Source organism: Rhinolophus sinicus, linkage group LG10, assembly GCF_036562045.2.
Source record: "Rhinolophus sinicus isolate RSC01 linkage group LG10, ASM3656204v1, whole genome shotgun sequence".
In the NCBI taxonomy this organism is placed as follows: Eukaryota; Metazoa; Chordata; class Mammalia; order Chiroptera; family Rhinolophidae; genus Rhinolophus; species Rhinolophus sinicus.
The window spans coordinates 230,689-244,786 of record NC_133759.1 but is presented as its reverse complement, the minus strand read 5'-3'; the positions used below and the strand labels follow the sequence as shown (position 1 = coordinate 244,786).

The 14,098-nt window shown below is 55.7% G+C and overlaps 1 protein-coding gene across 1 annotated transcript in view; it reads left to right on the top strand.

The window, feature by feature from the left end:
• Nucleotides 1–14,098, top strand: part of LOC109461409 (E3 ubiquitin-protein ligase PDZRN3) — a 146,627-nt gene that overhangs the window by 30,616 nt on the left and 101,913 nt on the right.

The window sequence follows — 14,098 nt, the reverse complement described above, 5'->3', positions numbered from 1 at the left end:
TTTGGGGTGGGGGACAGTCAACTGCTCCCTAGCCCAGGGTATGTGTGCGTGTGCACACGCGTGTACAAACACGTGTGACTTCTGAAGGACATGTGGCTGTTCATTTACAATGACAGCAACGTGACTACAGCTGACGTAGGTGGGTTTTCTCTCCTTTTCCTTCCTCCCTCCCTTCATCCTGCTGCCCCTGTTCTCCCGTGTGGTAGACGTCTCGTTCTGACGTCCAGGCTACATGTGTGAAGAGGCTCATTGCTGAGCTCTGTACAAAAAGTGATTCTGATCAACAGAAATAACCGTGGAAACACGGACGAGCCTTGGAGACCCGGTCACTCAGCCTCCTCTTTCTGCAGTGAGAACAGGCCTGCGGCTCCGGGGGCGGGAATCCCGCCAAACGTCCCACCCCCGGGGGTGGCGGAGCAGCTGGGACGGCAACGGGATTTGCTTGTGGGCACACACTTTATTAAATGCATTGGGGTGACAATGGATAGTAAAATTATATAGGTTTCAAGAGTACAAGTCTGTAATACATCATGTGTACATCACACTGTGTGCTCACCACCCAGAGTCAGTTCTCCTTCCATCACCGTATATTCGATCCCCTTTACCCTCATCTCCCACCCCCCACCCCCCTTACCCTCTGGTAACCACTAAACTGTGTCTGTGTCTGTGTGTTTTTGTTTCTTTATTTGTCTTACTCATCATGCTAAGAGAAATAAGTCAGAGAAAGTCGAGAACCATGTGACTTCACTCACATGTGGGATATAAAACCGGACGTGACAAGTGAGCATGTGTTCCCGTCACAGGCTTTTGCTTTTCACCTGCACTGTGTCCTCTTCTGCGAGCGTTGTGTGTTTTCAACGCCCCCCCCCCCCACGCCCTGTGACCCAACCGCAAACATCATCCAGTTTGGTCATTAGTCTGTAGGTTTCTATTCAACGAGGCTGCCATTTTCAGGTTTCTAGTAGAGAAAGCCAATGTCAGGTTCTGGGACAGAAGGATGGGACGAGTGTCCGAGAAGCCATGTGTTGTTGTGTGGAGCTGTCCGTGTGGAAGGGAGACCGGGGAGTGGGTCTCTAAGCAGTGTGACAGGTGTGGGGCATTGCCCTGGAGTCCGTGCTGCAGGGCTGGCTCTTCCAGAAGGTCCCGGCACCTCTGTGACCTGTGAGCAGCATGTGTGCTGTCAGTGAGCACTCCCCAGAATCAGCTGTGTGGTGCTTTTGTGTGCAGTGCTGTTTGTGTTTACGTTTAGGGCGACCATGTTGAATCACAAAGGTGCTGAGTTTGTGATAAAGGTGACAGCCTGCAGAGCCCGGAAGTTTCTGCATGTCAGCTCACCAGCCCCAGGACCACGGCTGGCTCCGTGGCACCACACATGGGAGCAGTGACACCTTCTCGCTGGTTCTCTCGGGAGCTGCAGCCTCATCACTGGTTGTAGCTGACAGCACGCCACGGTGACGCACGTTAGCACAGCACTGGGACACAAACGGGAGAGATGAGGAGTAAAAGTCACCCTTGGGTCTCCTGTGTTGGGTCAGTGATGGCCGCTGCCTTTGGCTACGTATCGGGTGTAGGGGGTGCTGGCTGGATTGAACTCGTTGGTGTCTCTGTGTGTCTGGAGACGGCTGGGCTCCGGCGGCCTCCCCGGCAGGGCCAGCCTAGTTTGCTCGCAGCTAAGACTTGGTGGGCAGTGTTTGCCTAGCAGGGAGTTGGTGCTGGACATTGTCCGTTCAGGGGCGGGATGTCAAATATCAGAGGGCTCGAGCCCGCTTCTTAGTTCCGACAGCTGTTACTTCTCTGGGATGTTAGAATAAAGGGATTTGCCCTTCTGATTTCAGGCCTTCTGGCCCCACGCATGTCTCTGCTGCCCGGAGGAGGTGCCGACAGGCTCCCCGCAGCCAGAAGTTTGCAGGGAGCGAGACAGAAGCGAACAGCTTGTCCTGACTGGGTGCAAACACCCCTCAGTATCCGCTGTGATCTTCTAAATAGTCACAGCATGATGTAATTTTAGGGCCCAGTGTGGTAACGGGGTCGGCCATATTTTCAGCTACTTCTAAAGCGTTGTGAGGCATCTCTGGAGGGCTGTGTGGGTTTCGGAGAGTGAAAATGGCCTGTGACACCTGCGTCTACTGTTAACGGGTCTGCTGCCTGTGAAGGGCTGGACAGAAAATGCTCCTGGCGTGGGGTCCACGTGGCCTCCGTCGCAGCATCTGGGCTCTCTGGCTCCTGCCTGAAACCAGCCCCCAGTGGTCGGCAAGTGAACCAGCTGTGTCCGTGGCGTGATGGGCTTGTAGGCTCTGCTCCGCTCAGCTCAGCTTCTGCTCCTGCTCCTGCTCTGGCTCCAGCTCCAGTGTGGTGGCCAAATCCATCCTGGAGGCCACGCTGTCTCCAGCACCCACATTCCAGGTTGTCGCTTGCTGCTCCATGTCATAAGAACGGCCAGTCCTGGGTGCACTGCACACGCTGCCCTTCCCTGGCACTTGCACCCCTGGAGACGGTGCCCAGCTGTCTGCTCTGGGGCCTGGACTGCAGTGGATGGTCACCTGGGGACCTCAGAGGGGCCTGGGGGACGTCTGCATGCTGACCCCCGGCAACCTTGCTGCCAGCTGTGCCGTGGCCCCGGCCGCAGGGGCTCACCGTGGGACACACGAGTAGCTGGCAGCCTGCCTTACTACAGAGCGTGTGGCATTTCCTCAGCTTACCTGCGGTCCCCAGCATGGGAACTCGGGAACTGTCTTTTCAAAGCTGCAGAAGGTTTCCATGCCTCCAGTTACGTGCTGAAATCCTCGTGGTGTATATGCACGAGCAGCTTCCCAGACGCAGGGAGGATTCTGTGGATCTTATCAGATAGTTGGGGGGGCAGGTCTTGAAAAGCCCCTGTCTCCTCTTAGCCTGATGGGTGTTTCTGCGAGCACCAGTTAGCTGCTGTCGGGGACCCTCCCCCAGTGACTCCGGTGAGCCTGGCGGGGGTGCTGCCAGCTGAGGCTGAGTTCCCAGCGCAGGGACAGGAGAACGGGCAGTGCAATGTGACATAGGGGGCTGTCCATACAGGTCACCAGGGCGCTCGGGTCCCTGCAAGGCCAGGAGGCCCTGGAAGGGGACAGACCCCGAGAGGCAGAATGGTGTTTGTAAGCGTCTGGGTGAGTGCGTCCAGGACTCCTTGACAAGAGCAGGACGCAGCGTCCCATTTCCGCCCGACCAAGTGACGACAGGCACGTTGACCACGTGAACTCGAGGCTTTGGGCTCAAAGATGGGTCAGAGATTGCGGAAGACGGTCAGCCGTGTGACCCTGCATTAAATGGGTCAAAACAGAAGGCAAACATCTGCGAGCAAACAGATTGGCTGTCTTATTTCTATTTTTCTTACATTAGGTTTGAAGAGACTCGCTTTGGGGACCCGAATTCTAGCTGTCCACGCAGCTTGCTTATCTGCAAAAGGAAAATGCTAAATGAAGTTACTTTTAACACTGTTTTTTGTATGAGTCAAAATTCTATTGACACAAATGCCATTCATCTTTGGAAAACTGTCATGTTGTCCATCACTCAAGTATGAGATTGCCGGAGACGTTTGCTCAAAGCTGCCCCGTCCTCTGTGCCCGCCTGGGATGGAGGTGAGAGCAGGGTTCGGCCACAGTTCTGGCCTTCCAGTGGAACGGACGCACTCAGGCCACCCCAGCCCTCGGCTCTGAGAACAATCCGCTGACCAGGGCCCCCTGCCCGACCCAGTGGCTTCTCAGGGCCTGTGCTGCCTTGGCTGCAGTGGCTTTGATGGGCAGGCGTGTGGCCTCCGGGGATGATTCCAGTCAGTGGCCTTGGCAAACCATCCTGGGCCCTGAGGGTGTTCGCCTGGGAACGCAGCTGGGCTGGGTGGCCGTCACTGGGGCACTTGCTGCGATGTGGACAGTGAAGGTAGCCCAGAGCTTTGGGGTTCAGAGGCGACACAGTGTGGAATGTGGCCGTCGGGTGAGCTCTGTGTGTGTGTGAATCAAATGTCACCTCATGGTGAGGAAAGTTATAGTTAAGATTTAACTTTTATGAGACAGAATCTTAAAGCCTCAGGGTCACACTGGGTAGGTTTAACGGTGCTTCCTCCTTTAGGGGTTCATGCAAGTCAAGCCGGTCACTCAGGGCCTTGATATTCTGCACAGGTGTCCTCACCTCTGCCCACAGCCCAGGGAATCAGAAAAACCAGGAGCAAAGTCGTTTACAGGATGTGAAGGGCGGGAACAAAGCAAGTTCCGTAGGGGGCTTTCCGTGCAGGTGGGGGTGTCAGTCCAGTGGGTTTGGGCCTGGCCTTCCTCCTGGGCCCCATGCTGCTGGCAGCGTGGGTGGGTGGGGTTTTCCGTGTGACTCGTTGGTCATTATGGCCACGATGTGCATTGACCCAAGAGGGAGGGCAGCCACTCAACCCTGGTTCGGGGCAACCAAAGCCTCACATGCTCCCTGGGGAAGCTGACTGACAGGCCCTGTGTGGGGGCAGAGCCCCAGAAAGTAGTTTACAGGCTCTCGGCCTCACGTGGAGGGGTGCTGGCTCGGGTAGTAGATGGCCGTCAGCTGTAGCCATTGAGCCATTGGCCACTAATATAACTGCTGCGGCTACGAAGGAGAGCTGAGGAGAGAGAGAAGCGAGAAAGAATGGGGGCCAGCAAGAAGGTGGTGGCTGGGCTGGCAAGCACGGATGGCGGTTTGCGGACAGTGTGGATCCAGCCTCCAGTGAGACCACAGTGGTATGACTCCCCTGCCTATGGCTCCGTGGCCTCACCATATCCTGTGTTCTTGTGTGGGGAGCGAGAGCAGAGACCCCGCAGGCCGCCCTGCACGACACCCTTCCTTGGTCGGGCTTTAGCCCTGAATTTTCAAAGGACCCCCGCTCGGCACACCCAGCTCCCAGTCGGGCCCCCCGGCCGCAGGTGGGATCAGCGAGGCGGCTGGTGGCCCTGGGCTCCCGGCTTCACGTGGCTCTTCCCTGCGTTGGCTCCCTGCGTCCCTGGGAGCTCAGCGTGTGTGTCACGTGTGGAAGTGAAGTGGCCTCCCCCCCGTTGTCCCCTGTAGCCCCTTCCTCATTCCCGTGTTCGGTGAGTCACGTGCTGTTATTTCTTAAAATAAAATTTACTTCTGTTAGGTTTTTAGTGGTACTTGTTACCAATGTTACTAATTAGTCTGTTCCTGCCACGAGAGTGTCCCTCCTGGGAAGGCCAGGCCCCCGCTCTACCACCCGAAACACCTGTGGCCCCTGTTAATGTTTAAGTGAGGACGGTGGCAGCTGGGTTCTAAAGCCCGAGCTGCCCGTTGCATGTGTGTGTTCAGAAGGCAGAAAGCAGACCGGACGAAGGCCGGCTGCGGGTGAAAAGTGGTACAAAAACACAGGTCTCGCAAATGAACCTACAGGCTTATGCGTTAGTGTGTGTAGTTTTCCGGATTATGTCTGGCAGATAAATCAGACTTACCTTGGCGATTTTTTTATTATTCAGTGGACTTTGGATTAGAAGCAATTTCAGTGCTTGTTCTACTTGAGTAGAATTGATAAAATCTGAGATCGCCAGTTTTCCTTTAAACCCTGAGGAAGTTTTAGGTTTGGAGATCGCAGGCCGTGACTGAACCTGCATTTCTAACAAGGACGGCCGGGCGTTTGTTTACAGATTTGTAGCTCCTGGTACTTTCTGATCCCTCCTCCTCCACGTGTGGTCTAGGAGGCTTGTTCCTACGTCCCCATTTCACCGGTTGCAGAGTCCCACACATGGGGACGATGACGGCATCCACTGGATGTGGAAGCACCTGTCACAGGAGCGGTGACAAGCCACCTCCTTGGTGACAGGCGTCCATGCTGCTCCCACCACCCAAGTCTCAGAGTCTCAGAGCTCGGTCCCTCACTGGGGCCGTTAGAACGACGCAGAACAGCTGGGCCTGACGCCCGCCCTCTGGGGCAGCTCTCCGGAGCCAGCATGTCTCCCACTGGCCCAGCTCTTACCTACAAGCTGTACAACTTTCACATCAGAACATCAGAGCACGTTGTCTTAGGGTCAAGGAAGGTGAGGGCTGGGGGGCGATTGCCAGCTCAGGCACCTTGTCAAGGACCCAGGCTCTTCTGGTCATCTCAGCAGGGCAGCTCGGTCCCCTCATGGTCAGAAGCTGCTGCCACAGGCCCTGCCCTCACACGTGGACATGGCAGCCTGCAGAGGCTTGCTGGACGGAAGGGCTCGCACAGCGACGTGATGCCACGCGACAGAAGTGATCACGGCCGCTCGGACCACTGGGACCCGCCCACCTTCTCTGAGGGCTGCTGAGATGTGCTGACGGAGGGACGGAGGGACGGTGACAGAGGGGCGGGCGCTCCATGGGCCCTGCCACCGCAGGCCTCGCCTCCTGGAAGCCCCTTCGTGGGTGTGTCCATTGCTCTCAGATAGCGAGCGTTTTACAGTCAGGATCAAGTGACAGTTCTTTTGGTGGAGAGTTTCCACTATAGACTCAGAGTTTCCTCCTGGGAATTTTGGGACAAAGCCACGCCTTCAGTGCTTTTTTGAGACAAACGCTGTGTTCACAGGTCGGGCGGATATTTCGATAAATTCCACAATCACGTTTTAGTGCAGATGTGGCGACAGGCCCGTTTGCCAGCACAGCTTTTCTGCCGTGTTGTGTAAACCAGGAAACGACATTGGCTGGGGTACATGTAACTGCAAAGAGGGGCATCGAGCTCGCCCTCCTTTTTGCTCTGACAGCAGAAATTTGAAGTGAACTTAGAATTGTCACATTGTCACCAGAGGTGTCTGGGCTCCCTCATCATTTCCCCAGTTATGTTAACACGGTGACGCTGCAGCTTCCAGATGTTCGGCTTTTCCGAAGCTGAGAGAAGGTGGCGAGCTTGTTTCTGGTTTCCTCTGACGTCACTTCTTTGATGCAAAAATCCTTGTGTCACAGGATACACTTCAGGAAGTGACTGAGGCATGAACACGAACTTGGCTTTATGAGAACAGGGACGTTTTTCATTGGAAGCACAGCTTCAGCGAGCAGTGTGTGTCTGGAGGCCTGTGGGATTTGTCCAGTCTTCCCAGGGGTGGGGCCAGGGATGTCGAATCAGCCTGCGTGTTGGGGACAGTGTTCAGAAGCGCATCTGGTCACCCCGATTGTCTGTTGTCACATGAGGGACTGCGGGTCCAGAGGGGTCAGGTGACTTGCTTACGTTTGTTAAGTTGGGTGGACAGTGTCGTCTGTGGCCCGCACTCAGCGTTCACAGCGTGGCACATGCAGGTACCTTAAGGACTTAACACTTAGGTGACTTGGACGCTGTCACAGGGGCACTTGGTGGTGGTGGGAACAGTGCTGACGAGGAAACAAGAGCCATAAACTAGCTGCTCCCACCGTCACAGCTGTCACTGTGTGCCAGCCGGCGTGCTGTGAGCTGTACGGCCGATGTCACTGCAGCCACACAACAACCACGTTAGTCCCCATTTTACAGATGAAGAAGGTGACAGTTCCAGGTTGGACTGGCCCAGGGTCACATGGCTGGTAAGTGGCAGAGCTAGGATTCCAGCCCAGATTGCGTGACTTTGGAGCCTGGTTCAATGACAAGGCTTATCACCAGTCATGGTGGGAGCGGGGGTCGTGACACTGAGGACAGTTCTTGAGTGGCACCAGGGTGACCTGGAAGATGGGCGGCCCTGGGGAGGACGGGGTCATCTGGTGGGCAGAGGGTGCAAGTTGACAAGCCCACCTGAGGGAGAGCAGGTGAGGGCAGATGCCGGCAGGGACAGCCCCCGTGAGGACACATCCCGGTGGGGCAAACCCCGGCCAGGGCTTCAAGCCTGGAAGGGGAAGTTGCTCCAGGTGCTGTGGAGGCTGTTGGGGGCAGGCGGGCTGGCTCGGGGTCCCGGCTCCAGGGGCGGGTGCCCCAAATCGAGGCCATGTGGCTGCTGGCGAGGAAAGCCCAGACGCTTAAGTAAAGGGTGGGCTGGGACACGTGGGCAGGTGGGGGCGGGACATGTGTGCACAGCCCTGCAGGCAGGCAGGTGGGTCCCAGGCCTGGAGGGCGACAGCCCCACAGCCATGGCTCTGTCACTGGCTCATTTGGCCCAGAGCTGAGAGGTTGGAGGTGGGCTGTAAAGGCTCCAGAAGCGAGGGTGCTGGGAGCACGGAGGGCAGCAGGCACAGGGCACGACCTCTGGACCCGCCGCACTCTCGGCAGCCCAGGCCGTGCACGTCCACGTCACACTCACGGCCAGCCCAGAGCCGGCGTCCGGCCTGCATCACGTGGCCTCGAGCCCTGGCTCCCGCTGTCCACGCTGCGTGACCCCCTGCAGGCTGCGGACCCTCACCCGGCCTCAGACGCGTCTTCTGTGCGGTCGCAGGGGGTGGAACAGTCCAGGACACATTTACAGCAGGGTCACCTCACCCTTTCTATAAAGGTCCGGATGGAGGGCATTGGGGCTGTGTGGGCCCACAGGTCCCTGGTGTCAGCGCCTTAGACATGGCCTGAAGGCCCCGCGGCACGTGTTCTGTAGGTCACACCTCTTCATGCCACACCCTCACCCTCTGCTCATGCCGTGACCGCTGGGACTCCCATGGAGAGGAGGCCGCAGAGGCTAACCGGACGCTGGGCCATGCAGTGAAGCCGTCCTGTCAGGACACAGGTCTGGTCGACTCTTCCCCAGGGACCGTCGGGGGGGAAGGACCTTGTCACCAGGCTGCTGAGAGCCAGCCACCCAGCCTGTGTGGCCCAGTGCCCGGGCTTCCTGGGATGGAGCCTGGTGTGGACGCCACCACAGCGTCTGTCCTGCACTCCCAGCCTGGTGACACTCATGGCTCCCATCACAGTGGCCGTGCCTGGGACATCGTGTTCTGCCAGGACAGGCTTGGACAGTGGGGCCCAGGTGTCTCTGGGGCCGATGAGGACGCTCACAAGTGATGAGAGCACAGGAGGTGACCGGAGCACCGGGCTCTCCACGTCGGCTCACAGGGTCCAGGGAGCCAGCATGGGGCGCCCCTGCCTGTCCCCACCCCTGCCTGTTCCCGCCCCCGCCTGCCTGAGAGCCGGGAGGGTACTGGCCATGCCTCCAGGGACAGCGGCCATGCGGGGGACACTGCCCTGTCCTGCCCACGTTTCTGTGCCAACTGAGCGGATACTCTGCAGCTCACCGTCATCGGGGCGAAGTGCTGTACGATGGATTAAAAATACTTAGTTTTCCCAAGAACGGTAGCTCTGAGCCACACACTGACACTTACATCTTACAGGAGCCGTCACGCTGTGCCCTTAGGATGTTCACATTAGTATTTCGTTCTTACCTTTGTAAGCACCTGCGGGCGGGCTTCCCCTGGCCCAGAGCCAGACGCCACGGTTTCAGGTCATAGAAGCAGCTGGTTGCATTACAGAGGCCAGTTTTTGGAAACAGTTTCTGTATTTATTTGATTTCTTTACATTTAAGAAGAGATACCCATTAAAGACATAGTTTTTTCCACACTGGGTTTTGGTTTCATGAAACTCACAGAAACGTGTGACCGAGCCCTCCCACCAGCTGAAGACTGGTATTGCGTCTCCTTTTTATACGTAGAAAAGAATATTGACACTAAGCCTTTAATCTGCTCTGAGCTTTCTTATTTGTGCATTTCTCTCCTTGACTTTGAAACACAAATTGAGCTAAATGATGTTTACTGTTCTAAAACTGGGTGGTTAGAGTTAATTAAATGATTTGAAACGATGTTTTAAAACTGTATTAAATCTCCTGCCTTTGAATCATTATGACAACGTAGTCTCCCGTGTCTGTGAAAACTCTTTGGAAAGATAGTGTTGGTCATTTGACATAAGATTCAACATTTACATATTAAATCGGAGAAAACAGCCAGTGACCTGAATTGATTAAAATGGCTGCGGAAGGTTCCAGCCTTGTGTTTACGTTCATGTCAATCACTGCTTTGACTCCATAGTTTCTAACGGGGGAACTGGGGTTTAAAATGTATCGTTATCAACCTAAGTGAGGACTAAACAAGCACACACCGCAGAACGGAGAATTCAAATCACCAGATGAGACATCGTCACAGAAAACCAACTTCCTGTGCAAAAAAAAACGAGTGCTAGCCCCCCAGGAAAGGAAACTGATCCCGGGAAGCAGCTGTCAGCTTCAATGCATTTTTTTTTCTTTTCCGGAAGTGGAAACGGTCTCATAAAACAAAGAAAACTTGTGCCGACTCTGTGTGTGGCCGCTGGCTTCCCCTGGCCGAGCCACCCTCCGGCTGCAGAGGCCGGGAGTGCTCCTCGTGCAGCAGCTGGAGCAGGGGCTGGGACCCCCGCAGGCCACCCTGCTGCTGTGTCACTGTCACAGGCGCCCACGGGTGTTCTGGGGGAGGCAGGGAGGAGGCAGGCGTGACTCAGCTGAGTCACAGCACAGCTTTCTGTGGAGGGACAGGGGACCTGGGGCTGGGTGGCACCTGGTCCTGGGCTGTGTCCCCCCCACGGGCAGCGAGACCTCCGTGCGTTTCCGAGAGCCGCTCAGATGGCGGGTCTGCAGGGAGCCCTGGGCTCCCGCACCAGGTCGTCTCAGCTCTGGGGTCTCCGCACGGGGATTGTGACTCTTGCTGTCCTCTCCCTGTTTTGTGCACCAGGCACCTTCCTGCCCCCAGGACGCCCCCAGGAAACAGCCACTCAAGGAGAAAGAGGACCTCTTGGTGCTGCTCCCGCTTTGTTTAGATGCAGCGTCTCCTGGTGAAAATATTTATGTTAATTTCAGCAGCTCGTTTTGGGGCCTTGCACCGTGTTTCCCAACAGGAAAAGGACAGAACCACAGTACTTTTTTATATTAGATATTATGTTTGTATATAATTTTCTATCATAAAGTAAATTATGTAAACTTTCTATCAGTAATATCTGAAACCATTTTAGCCATCTTAACTTTTTATTCAGATTTTTAAAAATGATTGCGTATTATATTTGCGATTTCCTTTTTGTTTAAGGCACTAAAAATTTCTAAGAGGAAAGAGTGAGTTTGTAATTGTGCTCATTTTGAAGACGAGGATTTTGAATGTTAATAGGATTTCTCAGTGGAGCATTTGGGAAGGAATTCGGGAAGGGGGTGTTTTCAGGAACTTCTCTTGTGGTCTGTGAGCGTGTTCGGCAGTTACTGCCTTTTCACACTCACTTCAGTGGTTAGCACAGCGCCCTGTGTGTAGTAGGCACTGTGCACGTTTGTGTGTGCGTGTGTGTGTGTGTGTGCAAGTGGGTGAGTGTGTGTGCGTGTGGGTGGGTAAGTGTGTGTGCGTGTGTGTGAGTGTGTGTGTGTGCGTGTGGGTGAGTGTGTGTGTGTGAGTGTGTGTGTGTGCATGTGAGTGTGCGTGTGGGTGAGTGTGTGTGTGTGTGTGCGTGTAGGTGAGTGTGTGTGTGTGTGTGTGCGCGCGCGCCGCGTAAGGATGTGGAAGGGAGTCTTGTCTTTAAGCCTATTCTCTTCACTTCTGTACATTTTCCACAATAGTTGCTGTGAATTCAGAACCAGGGATCCCAGGTTACCTTTGGTGCCCTGGTCATTGCCCGGCCCCTCCTAGGCCCCCTCCAGGCCCCTCCTGAGTGTTGGCCGGCTGTGCCTGTTTCCTGTGTGCTGTCCCCTCAGAGTATGGGACTTTGACAGGTACCAGGGACTGAGACTCCTGGAGTGTGGGGTCCCCGTGCTGGAGCCAGGACAGCCCTTGTTCTTGTGACAGAAAGCCTGTCCGCAGGCAGTCGTGTCGGGACACCCTGCACCTCCTGGATCCTGGCAGACGTGGGTCCTGCCTGCGGGTCTGTGGCTGCAGAGCTGGGCTCGGTGTCCCCTCACCGTCAGCTGTTTGTTGTTATTCCCCTCGGGACAAACGTGTTCCTTCCAGGCTTCTCCAAGGCCGCATACTTAACCCAAGTGACGCACTCAATTTCAGTAACTAGCGCTTGTTCTGGGGACAGAATGGTGGCTCTGAGGGCTGCTTAAAGATGTCAGCCGTTATGGGATCACCATCCTCCCTGGAAGGAACATTCACCATCTCTGATTCAAAACAACGCTTTGGCTAGAAATCCCAAATTGTGTCTGAAAAGCAAAAACAGATGTTTAATTTTTCTCTGTGCTCTGTAACTTACCTGCTTTGTCTGGTGACTAAAGCAGGCGGCAGCCAGGCAGGCCGTTGGGACCAGGCCCCTCCTGCCACCGAGGGCTTGGCTGCGGCCTGGACGTGCTTGTACACAACTGCGTCAGGCTGGGGAGCGCTGCTCACCCCGCCCCTCACGTGGGCTGCAAAGGCCCATTCCACCCAGAAGGACTGACGCGGGGACGTCCTGTGCGACACTCGCTGGTCACTGCACCTGGGGTCAGTGCTGCAGGTGCCACCCAGCTCTCTGTGTCTTGAAGGCTTTTCCTGATTGGACGTAGGCAATGCCACCCCAGGTGTCGACACTGCTGCCTGGTTTCTCAGGACAGTCATTTCTCTGAGAAGGTACATTCAGCCTGTTTGTACTTTTTCACTGCCATAAACATGCTTACGCGAAGAGCAGTGACGACTCTGGTGGTGACAAGTGGCAGACACTTAGCACGTGTGATGTGCCCACTTCTGCCGTGTGTGTGTGAAATCTCACAACAGCCCTAGGACACAGTTACTCTTATTGTTCCCACTTCATATGAGTAAAACAAGGCCCAGGGAAGTTTTGTGACTTGACCCAGGTGACAGCCGGTGAGTTTCGCAGCTCGGAGCTGAATCAGGTAGAACCTTGTCGCTGTGTCTACAGCCAGTGAAACACGTGTCCCCCTTGTCTGCCCTGAACGGTGCCCCCGCTCAGGCCCACGCCTGTGCTCTCCCATCTCCCGCTGTGTGTGACCTTCAGCCGGGGGCCCTGTGTCGGGGACGCCCAGACCCCAGCTGTGTGTCCCTCTGCTGGCACCACAGCCCCCATCCTCACGCTTGTCCCCTCTCCCCTGTGGCTCTAGTCATGGATGTCCCCGCCCTGTGTGTGTCCTTCTCACCTGTTCACATCCTTTGCCAGAGTTCAAGGGTCTCTCTCCCCCCCACCCCCCTGACCCCAACCTGGCCCGCCATCCACTCCGCTTTGTCCCGACGCTTGTCTGTGTCCTGAGATCACGGAGCCGAACGCTTGTGGACGAGAGCTGGGAGCCCACGCAGCTGTGCTGACCTGCAGCGGACAGTGCGGTTGGTTCCTCCTCCACAGGCCGTGAACAATACGTGAGACAGTTTGCAAAGCTGTTAACTGCCTTTCGCTGCTGCTTCCCGTGCTCTTTGCAGTTTCTACCTCGGCCCTTCATTCTTCTGTTTTGTATGTCAGTTTTGCGTTTTCCAGTTGTTGGGCACCTGACGCTTTGTCTGTGCACCAGAGAACTGGGCCACGTGGGGGGCAGAGAGCGTGTCTCGTGCTGCCGAGCTCACGTCACCTGCTTCTGAGGGCCGGGCTCTGCTCACCTGGGAGCACGGACATTCACCTGAATTCTCAAGAGCTGCTTTCCAAACACCGTGTTTGAGTCTCTCCATCGCCCCACGATGGCGCCTGGGGACGGCGCAAATGCTTGGGGGGCACCCCTAGACCGACCCCGTTAGAAACGGGGAGCCAGTGACAGTGACGTCTCAGTGATGTTGTACAGGCTTATTTTCTGCAGTAGCTGGTTGATAGAAGTGAACTGTCCTTTTGAAAACTGCTATAGACACACACACACATGCACACACATGCGTCCCATACAGATCTGTTCTTTGCAGTTGCTGTTTTTCCCAGGGAAGAAAATACCCACATTTTATGGGGTCATGAAGAATAAATGGGATAATTGCATAAAGTGCCGGTGAACCTGGTGTTTAGATCCAGCCATTACCCAATTAGGGTTAGTCACTGGGCACTGCATGAAAGGGAAAGCTTTGAACCGTGAGAGTCACCAGTGAGAAACATGATGGTGACTTCATGGGGCTCGCAGTGACCAGGGGCTGCTCTCAGGTCCACCGGTTTTTGTGCCCAAGAGGCGATGTGATGCTCAGGTCGGGAAACTGAGGCCCAGAGGAGACCTGGCTGGGGCAGAGGAAGAGGGCGTGAGAGGTCGGACAGTGGACGTCAGGTGGCTCGAGTGTCCCCTTTGTAGGACTGACCCCGGGCCCAGAGAGGACT